The sequence below is a fragment of the Notamacropus eugenii genome, chromosome 1, assembly GCF_028372415.1.
Source record: "Notamacropus eugenii isolate mMacEug1 chromosome 1, mMacEug1.pri_v2, whole genome shotgun sequence".
NCBI classification, from domain to species: domain Eukaryota; kingdom Metazoa; phylum Chordata; class Mammalia; order Diprotodontia; family Macropodidae; genus Notamacropus; species Notamacropus eugenii.
In genome coordinates this window covers 138,449,536-138,464,083 of record NC_092872.1, presented here as the reverse complement: position 1 = coordinate 138,464,083, position 14,548 = coordinate 138,449,536, and the positions used below count along the sequence as shown (strand labels likewise).

At 39.0% G+C, this 14,548-nt stretch overlaps 1 protein-coding gene across 4 annotated transcripts in view; it reads right to left on the bottom strand.

Annotated features, from left to right (window-relative positions):
- ALDH1A2 (aldehyde dehydrogenase 1 family member A2) overlaps window positions 1-14,548 on the bottom strand; it is a 119,601-nt gene that overhangs the window by 82,281 nt on the left and 22,772 nt on the right. Inside the window, exon 1 of one of the 4 annotated variants that reach the window (XM_072615713.1) lies at window positions 5,061-5,294. The exons of the other annotated variants lie outside the window; for them this stretch is intronic. The gene's annotated coding sequence lies outside the window, so the exon portion shown is untranslated. Of the gene's footprint in view, window positions 1-5,060; window positions 5,295-14,548 lie in introns of those variants that run through there. 4 annotated transcript variants of the gene reach the window in all.

The following is a 14,548-nucleotide window of genomic DNA, read 5'->3' as shown; positions in this document are numbered from 1 at the left end:
AACAAGGAAAGACAAAAGGTAACATCTGATAAGCCACTGAAACGAGAGAAGACAAAGGTAAGGCATGCGATGTTAGTCTGATTTCTTTAGTTTACTCTACAGATAACAGCTGAGGGTAGCTGTTTGCAATAGGAAACTGGCAGGAACATACCATTTGCAGGAGAAAGACACTTAAACATGTAGTAGCTGGTGCCAGATGAGAAAGAGAGAAAGGTAGGAAAGTTCATTCTGAAGCTTTGTGCCCAAATACTTGGCAGTTAGTAGGAAAAAATAAAAGAAAGAGCAAAGGGTTTCAGTTTCAGCAAATACAGAGGACAAAAATAGTGACTTGCAGAAACTGCTACACTTGTGTTCTTTCCAATGACTTAAACTATATGTGTTCAGAATGTAAATTAGTTGCCCTGGTAGAGATGGTGAAGGGGTAAGAGGAACAATTTGTGAGGATTGCTCCTCTTTAGTTTATCAGGGAAAAGTGAACTATTATTTTAAAGAATGGAAGTCATACTTTAAGAAGAAAACAAAGAAAAGAAACTTGAAAATGCAGGAAGAAAAAAAGAAGGAGGAGGAGAAGGAGAAGAAGGAGGAGGAGGAGAAGGAGGAGGAGGAGGAGGAGGAGGAGGAGGAGGAGGAGGAGGAGGAGGAGGAGGAGGAGGAGGAGAAGAAGGAGGAGGAGGAGAAGGAGGAGAAGAAAAAGGAGAAGAAGGAGGAGGAGGAAGAGGAGAAGAAGGAGGAGAAGGAGGAGGAGGAGGAGAAGGAGGAGAAGAAAAAGGAGGAGGAGGAGAAGAAAAAGGAGAAGAGGAAGGAGAAGAAGAGGAAAAGGATTTTCGATCATGTCATATGATGACTGAAACTTGAAAATGCAGGAAGAAAAAAAGAAGGAGGAGGAGAAGGAGAAGAAGGAGGAGGAGGAGGAGGAGAAGGAGGAGAAGAAGGAGGAGGAGGAGGAGAAGAAAAAGGAGAAGAAGGAGGAGGAGGAGGAGAAGAAGAAGAAGAGGAAGGAGAAGAAGAGGAAAAGGACTTTCGATCATGTCATATGATGACTGGTTGAAGGAGTTAGAAATATTTGACCTAGAGAAGAAAAAGTTTAGAGGGATCATATCTGTTACCAGTGGTTTGTTTTTTCTTTTATTTTAATGGAGCAGGGGGAACTGGGAGGAAGTGGAGATAGATTCTTGTTCATTAAAAAAAATTTTAAGAAAAAGCACTGGCCCTGGGGTCAGGATGACCTGAGTTCAAATCTGGCCTCAGACACTTGACACTTAACTAGCTGTGTAACCTTGGGCAAGTCACTTAATCCTGATTCCCTTACCTCCCTGCTCCAAAAACAAAACCTAAAAAATTAAGTTTTAAAAAAAGAGAGAGAAGATAGAGAATGAAGTTTGGATTTCTGGAACACAGCTTGAGATAAAGGAAAGGCAAATTGTTGGATAGTAAGCATCCTCATTTGACTTTTTAAAAAAAGAAACTTTGTGTATGTCCTAGGGGCTATAGCAGCCTCAGTTAATTTTATTTTTGTAGCCAGCCAAGCAGGTTAATGTACATACTGAAAAATGCCTGCTTCCCACCAAATCAAAATCCCCACAGGTGAGTTTTTTCATTTATTGGCCAATACCAAGGAGCACAGAGCCAGCCTGCAGCTGTTACAAGTGTCAGCTGCCAAGAAAAGGTGAGCTGGGATCTGGGATGCAGGAAGGTTGTTATGTTGGAGACAAGGAAAAGAATTTCCCTAGATATATAATGGCAGATCACAGTTCCAGCTACCCTGAACAAAAGGGGACCAGTTCTAAGTTTGTTAAGCTGAGGGTAGGGTAATATAGGGTACGGGTACAGAGTAGTTTATATTAAAGTAACCTGAGGGCTTTAGTGGCCTGAATGCTCAAATATCGTAACCAAAATAAACTGGAGGGGAAGGAAGGAAGGAAGGAAGGAAGGAAGGAAGGAAGGAAGGAAGGAAGGAAGGAAGGAAGGAAGGAAGGAAGGAAGGAAGGAAGGAAGGAGGGAGGGAGGGAGGGAGGGAGGGAGGGAGGGAGGGAGGGAGGGAGGGAAGGAAGGAAGGAAGGAAGGAAGGAAGGAAGGAAGGAAGGAAGGAAGGAAGGAAGGAAGGAAGGAAAGGTATTTATTAAGCATTTTCTATCTGCCAAATACTATGCTTTGCCAATACAAAATTAAAAGAAAGACAGTTCATACTCTTAAGGAATTCACACTATAATTAGGGGCTACAACACATAAAAGCAAGTTCAGCTAAACACAGGGGTGTGCTGGTAAATATTTATCAGCCTGGCTAGGATGGGTGGGGTGAGGGTGGGGAAGCTAGGGAAATGTAAGTAGACACACACTTTTAAATTAAATCTACATTAATAACATTTTCTTGAGTCTAGCTAAGCAACAAAACAATAAATCAAGTCCTGATTTGTAGCATGATTTCTGAGGTGTAAGTGCTAACAGTAAAAATTTAACAACCATCCCTCCCCAGCCCATTAGAGTGGACTCCAGCACACTCCCTGGATGCAGGGTAGGTGAGAAGGTGCAGAAGTCCTGAGCGTGTAGTAGGGAGGAGGAAGGCAAGGTGACCTTATAACATGTCAGTAGCGTAATCTTGTACAAGAGGAAAGAGGTAATAGTTCCACTATATTCTTCTCTGTTTGTACAGCATGTCCAGTATTGTGTTCATTTCTGATGTCATATTTTAGAAAGACATTGATGAGCTGAAGAGGATCCAGGGGGAAGACTCCAAGATGGTAAGGTGATTGAAAAATATGGCCATATAAGGAACTGTGGCTGTTCAGTATGGAAAAGACTTTTCAGAGGAAACAGGGAATAGCAACTGTCTTATAGAAGAAACTGAAGAAACTTGAGGATGCTTTTGTCATTTGGGGTCATGATTTTATTATAAGCAAATAGGGCTTTCTTCATCTATGAAATGAAGGCAAATAATAAACTGGGGTGAGCAGAGAGGTATAAAGAGAGAATAGCTGATGAAATTGTTTTATGTCCCCATGTCAAACTCTTCATACATTTTGCAGTAGATAGACCATCGAGTTTGGAATCAAGAAGACTCATCTTCTTGAGCTCAAATCCAGTCTCAGACAGTTACTAGCTTTGTGACCCTGGGCAAGTCACAACCCCGTTTGCCTCAGTTCCTAGTCTGTGAAATGTGCTGGAGAAGGAAATGCCAAAACACTCCAGTCTCTTTGTCAAGAAAATCCCAAATGGGTCACAAAGAGTTGGACACAACTGAAAATGACTGAACAACAACCGAAATAAAATGAAAGGACTGGTAGTTGGATTTAAAGCTGGTTGAAGGATTATATCCAAAGAACAATGATTAATGGGTCAATTTCACTCTGGAGAGAGGGTTAAATTTCTAAGGATTTATGAACAGGCCTTGTCCAGAACCCTTATCCTCAGACAGCAATAAGTCAGACTGATATTTTTGGTCTGTGAAATGATTTCTGGATGTCAGAAGACAAGACCTGTTTTCAAATTCTACCTCTCACACACATGTGTTGCGTGATCCTACACATCACTTTATATCTCTGTGCCCCAGGCAACTCTATATACTACAGAAGAATCCAATAGCTACTTTTCATATCAGTGGATGAATCTTCCACACCAGAATTTCCTCCATACCAATCAAATCATATGTCTAGACTAAAAAACAAACAAAGTTTAAATCATGGGGAGCCCCCTTAGATTTTTAGCAAGGAGAATACTTGACTTCTATTCACTGGCAATCTAAAGCCTTCTGGAAATATTTTGATATTTTTGGCTGTGTCATTAACTAGCTCCCTTAAAGATAACATTTCCTAAATCTGTACTGACATCTAATTTTCTTGGCATGCTGGTGAGCAAATATTTCCACAACACTTGAAACATCTCAGCTTCTCTGAACAATCTCAAAAGCATCCAAATCCTGTACAAAAAAAAAAAAAAAAAGGTTTCCTATCATATTTCAACAGGCCATCTTACTCTTGGAAAAAGAGAATTCTCAACTTGGCTTTCATCAAAAACAAGATTAAACAGGTAAAAAAATACAGCTGTTGGATTTTGGATAACAGAGTACTAAGCTACTAAATTTGTTTCCAGTTGAAATAGTACAAAGAATGAAATATATCTGAACTTTCAGTTCAATTCAGTAAATGTTTATTAATTAGTACCTACATCCCCAGGATTGTTGTGAAGATCAAATGAGATAATAATTGCAAAAGACTTAGCACAATGCCTACCACATAGTAAGCATTATAAAAATATTGGCTACTATTACTATTGAGGCAGTAAGGTAGCGCAGGGGATTGTGTTAAGTCTGGAGTCAGGAAGATTCATCTTTGTTGAGTTCAAATCTGACCTCAGACACTTACTAGCTGTGTGACCCTGGGCAAGTCATTTAACCCTTTTCTGCCTCAGTTTCCTCAGCTGTAAAATGAGCTGGAAAAAGACATAGCAAACCACCCCAGCATCTTTGTCATGAAAACCCCAAATGACAGAAAACGACTGAACAACAACAAAATTATTGTTATTACTATCTGGACCCAGCTAGTTCCTCAGGATACACAGGGAAAAAATTAGACTAGCCCTTAGGGAGCATATAAAGAGAAATTAGAGGCGAATGTTTCTTTTTTCATCTCATACTTCAAATACTGCTAAACTATATGAAGAACCAAGACAGGAGCTCTAATAATGCTCTCCTTACTTTGAAAGTGAGTTAATAATTGTTTCCTAGGAAAGGCAGAAAATTTAATGCCCTTCACCATCTGGTTCCTCCCTATTTTTCCCACTACATTTTGTGTTATCTTTTTTTTACACACTATCTTATGGATAAACGGGGTTACTTCCTTCTTCTGGGATAGTTAAGAAGATTTCAGAGAATGTAACAACTGGAATGGAAGCCTAAAGGAAGAAAAGGATTCTGAGAAGGGGAGGTGAGAAGCCAAAACCAGCATGGGAGGTTACTTGTAAGAATACACATAGTTGAGAAAAGGTTAGGCTTTTTGTAGGCCAAAGGATACAATGGTTCATCTCCTCAGCCAATAGTTAGAAGTTTTCTATACCTCATCAATTACCTTTATCCAAAAGCCAATATCCTATGATCCCAAGTCAGGTCGCTTGGAGTATTTTAGTCGGCAGTTGGCAATAGCCAACTCTTTCGTTTAGTAGAATTTCTTCACCAAACATCCTAATTTTAACAGGGACTTTGTCACATCCACCTCATGTGCCTTTTTAAAACATGATGGCATCTCCTATTTGTCTGGGTTGATTTGTTTCATCTTGCCTAAAGGCTGAACAATAGACCAAATGACCTATTAAGGTTCCTCTATGACCTAAGGTTCTGAAGGTCCAAGGTTCTAAGTAAATTCTAACATGGTTAGCCCACAAGCCAAGTCCTCTGGTCCTGGGATGTTTATGGATATTGGCACAGTGTTTTTCCATGTCACCACGTTAGATAGAAAAGAACCTCTGTTAAGAAGGAAAGAAGGAATGGTTGATGACTTCCTGAGAAGGACAGAAACACTAGAACTTCTTCAGTCATGGCAGGCTATGATAGACAAATGGAAGGCAGAGAATGGGCAGGGATAGGTGGCAGAGCTGCTGTCATCATGAGATGTTCTTTTCATAAAATAAAAAATAGCCATGGCCTGAAGAGGAATTGAAACCCCACTACCAGTCCCCGAAAATCTTGATACTTGCCTCAGGATCCACTTTGAGAGAAGGCTAGATGTACTTTAGAACAAAGATTTACAGTAAAAATCCCATGAAAACACAGACATCAGGAAAATTCCAAAACATCGGGAAAATTCCAAAGCATCAGGAAAATTCCAAAACATCATGAGGGAGAGAAGGAAGGAAAGAAAATAGAAAATGGAGGAAAAGCATTCAAAAGTGAACTAGGATAGGAAAGAAATGAAATTAGAAAGGCAAGAAACTGAAAAGAAAAATGAATGGCAAATCAATCACAGATTTGAGGGGTAGCAAAAAAGTTTGGATAAAAAAAGATACTAAGAACAAAATAAGATAAGAATAAATTTAAAAAGATAAAGAATAATGTAGAAAGGGGGAAATTGTATCAGGGACCAAAATAATCTTAATGTGTTAAAATAAATTTCCCTCATAAAATAGATTTAAGACTGAAGAAAATAGTCTACATATAGACCAAGTGTGATTTTAAAAAGTCAAGGCAATGACCCCCTCAAAATTGGGGGACAGGGACAGAAAGAAAGAAGATGAAGTAAGAGGAAAAAGCCTAGGGTTATTACACACATACACGCAAAATGAAAAGTGAAAAATTCAGTCAATTAATTGTTTGTCTACACTACACTAGGTCAGTTAAAATTTTCACCCCCACTAAAAAAACAACATGATGTAAACACTGCCAAGCCAGAGAATGAGTAAAAGATTTAAAAAGGGGGGGAAGGGAGTGAGGAGGGTAAGAACAGCCAAGAAGAATGTGAAATATGACTGCAGGCTCACACTATTATTTAATGGGAAAATGAAAGGAATCATACTACAATTGTATTTTCACATAATCTGATTGTGCTCAGTTCCTACATTGGTGAGTCCCCAAACAATAGGAAATGACACAAAAGATAAAATGTGGTTCTCTCCCTCCCTGATAGAGGCAGTCAACTTTAATGGCCCAAAATAAGAAAGAATGTATAATAAGAAACACAAGGGACTCTCATAACCCAAAGATGTCCAAGGAGAATAGAAGCTTTATTTGTCCCTTTCCCATCAGGGAACTTTAAAAAAAAAATTGAGAGAGAATCCAAGAATTTGAGCTAAAGGATCACGTTTTTGTCATTTATAAGGTGTGTCTATATATAACTCCCTCTCTGTTTGTTTGTCTGCTTCAGCTCCTATCCCTATCAGTCTCTCATTCTACCAGTATCTATTTCTGTTTCTGCCTTCTGAGGCTCTTTATGCATTTCTATCTTTTCTGAAGCATGGCATACATCTCTTCCAGCCATGTTCTGTTTCTTGGATCAGTGCAAATGTGTCTTTCCCTCCTAGTGTCCTTGAGTCTGCACCAATCTCTGTCTGCTCTAGCATCTGCATTCCACAAGTACAGGGGTGCTAAAGTCTTGCACAGAGCTGACTGAACTAAGTAGGCAGAAGAGTCTGAAGTTCCTTTGCAAATTTCAGTCCTAAGGAAACTGCTGTGAGACAAATAGATTGGAGTTCACAGCTTGCATCTACAGCCGTGAAGCTTAACCCAAAAAGTGTATAAAAAATTCAGTTTGGTAAATGACTCACTGCCAAAATGCCTTGCTTTGCTAAAATGTTCTCCAAAGTATCTACTGTACTGAGCTCCCACCTTTCCTCAGCCTCACCTCACTACCAGTCCCAACATTTCCTTTGCATGTGCAGAATCCGGTTCTATCTGTTGCCTTGTCCTTGAACCAAAGGCAGAGGGGCTGCCTGTATCTGCATTGGCATTTAAGCCAGGCACACTCCCATGTCAGTTGGACCATAGCCCCCTAAACTGGAGGAACATTGCTTGGCATTGAATTGGGGTAGAAGGTAAGGGGAACTTGCTACTGGTAATGGTTAATGTCCCTTTCTTCCTGTTCCACTTTCTATAAACAAGGTAATGCCTATACAAGCTCATTACTGTAAACTGAGTACATTTAAATTGGCAGTAAAACCTGAGTATTTACTCTCGTGCACATATAAAGTGCCTCATCCAATGTTTTGGAAATGTTTCAATTCTTTAAACCAAGCAGCTGGCAGCTTTACAAGCCAAACCTTACACTTTAAATAACTCACTTTGGAAAGTTTTTTGGTGTCCCGTGTCAGGTAGTACCACTCAACAGACATTCACTCCACCACCGCTCGGATTCTTTGGCAATAAATTTGCATTCATAGGGGCTTTTATTACTCCTCCAGCACTACAGACTCCAATGGTTGTTGATTAAATGTATATATCCTGTGCATTTAATCTGACTTTCTTTATGGCCACTTCGTAAAAATGCCACAGGTTGGACAAGTGATGACGCATCACGAGGACCTGGAATCCCTGCAAAGCCTCAAATTAGGTTTTTTTTTTCTCCTCCTTTATTAATAGTGACCACTGCGTGGCCTTGCTCTAAATCAGCAAAGCTATTTGACAGCAAATGCTCCTATCTATGGATTATATATAACCCGTCCTGAACACCAGATGAAAAAAAGGATAACCCCAGGAAAGGAAGGGCTTGCTTCCACGTAAATCATGTTACAAATTGGACAACACCCAGAGAGTTCATTGTTCAACCTCAATTGTGAAGGCCATTCCCATTTACTATTCCCCTGGAATCAATGTTAATTAAGGCAGACTGAGACCATAAATCAGTCCTGGGTTTTTACAACTTAATTCAGCATTAAGCATATATATTTAAATAAAAGGTAACTGATTAACCAGAGGAGTTTTCCAGAAGTTGTTGAAGCTGTTTCTTTAGAACAGAATCATGTTACCTACCATTTTGTGACTGAAATAAGGTAGGAGCAGAGGGAAGAGGGCGTCATATAAAGGATGTATTAAAATCAGTAAGCTACCTACCAGCATAGTTAGAGTGGGGAGAGGCAGAGAAGAAAACTAAAAAATACAAAGAGAATGGGGGGAAATTAAAAAAAAAGAGTCATTTAGCATTTTCTCAAAGTGACACAAAGTCTCAACTCCCTTAAAGTCATTACTGTGATTCTCAGCACAAAGGAAAGAATGCACCACACACCTTCATTTTATAAAGTACATGACAGGCAGCTTGTGCGAAGCAGCAGAGCTCTAACCAAAGCATGGCAGCCATTAACCTGGTCCAGAGAAGTCAATGGAGTAGGCCTCTGAGGATAATACTTAGTCGTAGAGGAGTCAGTCTAATCAATCCAAACCAATCCAATCAATCCACCTCCCCACCCCCAAATGAAATACCAGGAGCTCCCAAAAAGTAAATCCGTCTCTGAAAAACTGAGCTAAAGGTTGTATCTACACAGACATACTGAAGTGGGAAGCTGTACAAAGGAAAAAATGGGGAATAAAGATGGACAGCTAATCTAATAATGGGTTTTTTAAAAACCTTTATATAGATCCAGGCTGCTTTTTTCTTTCCATTAAATTCTGCACTCAGTTCATGGTCCATCTGCTGTACCTGTCCTAGATGGACCACATATCCACAAAAGCGATTCTGTATATCCATCTGGATTTTTCTGTATTGACTGTTAGAATTATCTAAGTGACTATGGATCTCATTCAAAAATCATTGTAATATTCTAAGGATTGATGCAGTTAGCACAATGTCATCTGCAAACACAGCAAGGGCAGGACTTCACAATCTGTAAGGAAATCCCTCTTCCACTTGAATGTGTTCAAAACATCCTCCATAACCTTGGCAAATACCTTTGGAAAGCATACACTTGCCACTGGACTCGAATGACTCTGGCAGAGGGAGTGACTGATAATTTTGTGCAACTCAGCATCACCATCATGATGTCATTGGTCCTCTTCGAGATCAAAGGACGAAAAATAATTAATTTTGCACCTTGCTTAATATTAATAACCAAAAGTTGTCACAGTTGTTTTATATCTACAGTCGCGTATTCTAAAGGGATGTTATATGATCCTAATACATGCATAGTAGCCACCTTGTTGAAAGAGAGAATTTGAGGTTAAATTTTGCTCTGCTGATGTTTTCTCTTCTGAGGTTAGATTAAATTTTGGAAATGATACAGTACTTTCAACAATCCTAAGCTATTCACATTCACACACACACACATACACACATACCCTTCTTCTTAACACCAAAAATTTCCCATTGATACTCTACGATTTGTATGTTGTATATATGCATATTTATAGAAATACTATAATTTACAAAGAATCAAAATTACGTGTGATCCAAAGGGCAAAGGGGGAAATGTATGGTAGGCAAAATTAAACTGTAGCCTAATACCAATGGTATTAGGTACATGCAAGAATTGGTGAAAAAGTTATCAGCCAGGATATCTATGAATGAAGCTGGTCAGGTAACAAGAATAACAGGTAATAAACCAACACCCTGAATGCTACGCTGGTACCCACAAAAGTAAATTTGGTTGTTTTTAAAAATATTTTATAAGGGTATTTCATCATAATTGACTTCCTTTGTAACCCTATGTATTTTACTTTATGCATTTAAATAATTATTCTGAGAAGGGTTGCTAGACCAGCCTGCCACAAAAATGATTAAGAATTCAGGTAACTTAGAAAGAGTCTCTAAATCTTTTATGGAGGATTCAAGGGAAGACACAGACAAGAAATAGACAAGATGAGTTGTAGATAGGACATGAAGGCAAACCCCACATGGATGAGGTCACAGATCTATTGAACTAAGGATACATAAGTACTAGTGATCTATTTTCATTTAAGAGTTGTTTTTCTCTCCACTTTTCAGAAACTATGCAAACTTTAGGATGTGGGTTTGACAACTGGTCAAACTGCTATGACCAGTATTACTGCTGGTCAGATTGCTATGGAGTTGATCTATTGGAGCAAATGCACAAGAGTGTAGTATTAATGGTTTTGGAGGGTGGAGAGTTGTAAGCAAGTATCAGAAACTGAGTCCATAATCAGGCAAGAGAAAAATGTTATAATAACATGTATATTGTGTGTAAATTTGACTGCAGTCCTTCATGCAGCTACCTGCCTACTTTGTAAGTTTTGGGTATGAACTATTTTAAAGAAAAATGAAAGCTATTTCTCCTTACAATTTAGGAGGGGCTGGCATTTCAAACCAATCAGAAACAGAAGGTATTTGGATCCCCAGACTTTGAGGAGACTACAGTCATACAAGAGGAATGCAAGAGGGTACCCATGTTTGTATCCCAAGATGTTGTCCTTTTAATAGGGCAGCTAGGTGGCTCAGTGAATAGAGCTACCTGGCCTGGAGTCAAGAAGACTCATCTTACTGAGTTCAAAATCCTACCTCAGACATTTACCAGCTGTGTGACCCTGGGCAAATCACTTAACCCTGCTTGCCTCAGTTTCCTCATCTGTAAAATGAACTGGAGAAGGAAATGGTAAACCATTCCAGTATCTTTGCCAAGAAACACCCCCAAACGGGGTCACAAAGAGTCAGACATGACTGAAAAATACAGCAATGACAACAATATCCAGGCTTACTTTCTCTTCCTTCAGAGAAGAATTATCACTTTTTAAAAAACAGATTAAAGTTAAGGTAAATAAGCTTCCTCCAAGATAAGTCTGATACTGATCGCTGCAGAAAAATAGCATTGACTGTATACGAAGGACCTGGGATCAAATTCTGCCCCTGATACATATTGCAGAAATCACTTTACCTCTCTGGGCCTCAGTTTCCTTATCTTTAAAAAGAATGGGTTCCATTGTATGGCCTCTGAGGTCCCCTCAAGCTTTAACTCTCTGATCTCTGGTCCAATGTCTCTTACAAAAGCATTATTTCATTGGTCTAAAGGCTTTGAGCACTGTCAGTTTCTTCCAAAAACATTCTCGAATGTTTTGGATTGGGAATTAAAGCAGAAAAAAAAATGAGAAAGAATTCCTTTACTCTAGGACCGCTTCTTATCTCTCTTATGTATGGAAACTAGTTGGAGTGGAGAGAGCACTGGATCTGGAGTCAGGAAGACTTGAGTTCTAATCTAGCCTCAGACTCTTACTATTTGTGAGATCCTGGGCAAGTCTGCTTTAGTTTCTTCACCTTTAAAATGGTGATAACAAAATTTTATGTGTATCTTAGAAACCAGAGATTTTTAATGCAAAGTTTTCTCTTCTCCTTCCTCTCCCTGCAGTTAATTTTAGTTTGTGATTGTGGTATTTAAAATCTGTTTCTAAAATATTCATCCATTTGATTTTTTTTTTCAAAAATGTTGGCATATAACCAGATGGTATAGTTTCTAATAATTTCTTTTATTTCTTCTTTTGCGGTTGTCAATTTGCCTTTTTTATTTTTCATGTTGGTAATTTGATTTTCCCATCTAATAAAAATGAATCAAATTGACTAATGATAAAAAAAATAACAAAAATAAAATGGTGACAATAATGATATCTGTCTCCAAATGTTGTTGTAAAGACAAAATGAGGTTATATTTGTAAAGCACTTTGCAAACCTTAGAGCATTATATAAATACCTGCTATTATTATATGATACTTATCATACTTTATTTCAAGTTACCCGTTTATATGCTTATTTCCACACTAAATTGTAAACTCCTGAAGACCATGGACGCTTGGCCAAATAGTTTGTACACGGTTACTTAAGAAGATGCTTTCTTGTTTTTTTCTTACTCTTCATTGTCCCCTTTTGGGGTTTTCTTGGCAAAGACTCTGGAGTAGTTTTCCATTTCTTTCACCAGCTCTTTTTCTAAGTGAAATCGAGGCAAACAGGGTTAAGTGACTTGCCCAGGTTCACACAGCTAGTAACTGCCTGAGGCAGCATTTGAACTCAGGTCTTCCTGAGTCCAGGGCCAGCACTCCATCCACTATGCAACTGAGCTGCCCCAGTTGCTTAAGAAAATACTAATCCAATTCTATTCATTAAATACTTCAGCGATCTGTGGGCTGATGGAAGAAACTAGAACAATATTTCCTTCATCTGACTATCAACAATTGTGTAACTTTATGCAGTTTTGAAGAATCCATATAAAGAAGTTGGTCTATTTGGGAGGAACATCTTCCTGAGAAACAAATTTTGTTCTAAATATCAAGGAATCACTTAAAGGACTTCCTCCTCTATCCTATCATCAATGGCTGCTCAAAAATCTGATGTCAATATAATACCAATGCTTTGAGGTTGTCACATTGTCACAACTGATACAAGAGAGTATTTTTTCCTTCTAGCCATGATTGATGACTGCCATAGAATATATTCTGAATCCAGAAGTGCCCAGCCTCTTTCCAAGTGTTTCACATTCACTAGAATGTTCTGCACAGTATTTCCATTATATATACATTCACCATTCCAGTTAAACCTGCCAAATAGGTATTCCCCAAACACAAGGTTTGATCTCCCACCTCTAGGCCTTTGCATAAATGGTCCTACATGCCTGAAAAATACTCTCTCCTCATCTCTGCTCCTTCAAATCACAACTCAAGGACCATCTTCTGCATGAAACTTTTCCTGATTATTATAGTCATTAGCATTCCTTCCCCTATGAAATTACTTGGTTAGTACAAGGCACTGGGAATCCACAGATAAATATGAAATAGTCCTCCCTTCCCTGAAGAACTTTATTGGGGGAATACACCTTGGCAAGTGAGCCAATATAAAATATATCTGTAGGAAAGTAAGGATTCAGCCAATGATTTATCATGGCAGAGAGGGCATTTGGAACCACCTCAGAAGTGGACTTTCTAGCCTTTTCTCCTATGTTTACTTAAACAAATCACTAAAAACTCCCAGGGAATAATCTTCTTCTACCAATGCAGGTCAGCACCTTCTCTGCAGTTTCTGATCTTAGAGAGCTATCCAGAGCACCAAAAGTTTAGATAACCTGTGCAAGGTCACACAGGTAGAAGTATCAGGGACAGGACTTGAACCCACGTTTTCCTACCTTGAGGCCAACACTCTATCCAAATTGTCACCCTGTGGATACCTCATATTACACACACACACACACACACACACACACACACACACACACACACACACTCACACACGCATACCCCACTAAAATGCACATGCCTTTAGGGTAAGTAGGAATCTTTCATTCTGGTCCGCGTTTCCCTAGTGTGTCTTGCACTTAGTAGGTGCTCAAAAATGTTTATGGAATTGCATAGAAAGAGCTAACTCAACATGAAGAAAAACCAGGTGGAAAAATGGTGACCCCAACCACAAATATTTTAAAATCTATATATTCAGGTCATCACCAGAAACAGCTGGCCACCTCCCCCACCCTCACGCACATACAAACACACACACACACACACACACACACACACATCCTAACAACTGTTTTTAGTTTCCTGTTGTGGCAGCATGTTGTAAGCCAAGACCAAATTTAACAGCCAAGAACTATTAAAGCAGTATTTTAAAACACATTATTGAATGAATATCTTTTTACTTGATCCAAATAAAAAGAGGGTTGTTTTAGTTTGACATGGAGTTGGAAGGGACCCTAGAGATGGTCTGTAGTCTATCTTTAGAGATAACTATAGTCCAGAGACTAGTCTCTGATTACATATTAGTTAGCAGGAGAACCAAGGCTAGAATTCATGTCCTCCTAGTTTTCAATCCAGGCTTTTCCCATAATTAGAATTCTTGCCCTTCTTCACCCAGAGATTAAACTTGGACCAAGAGAATAGTCCTGACTTGGGGGTTCACCAGAAAACATGACTAATGCTCAGTGAATCTACTTCTCATTGTCTCCCTCCTCCCCGCCTCCACCCCCATCCCAAGCTATGCAGCAGGAGGAATTCAGCCAGTCATTTTCTTTCTATAGAGCAATCAATGCAGGTGACAACAATGGAACTTTTCATTTCCTTTCTTGAAGCCATGATGTGTTAGTGAAACGTTGGTGATTTACATTTCTAATGTGATATTGCTTAGTGATGGAGTCCCTTGGACATTTTTGT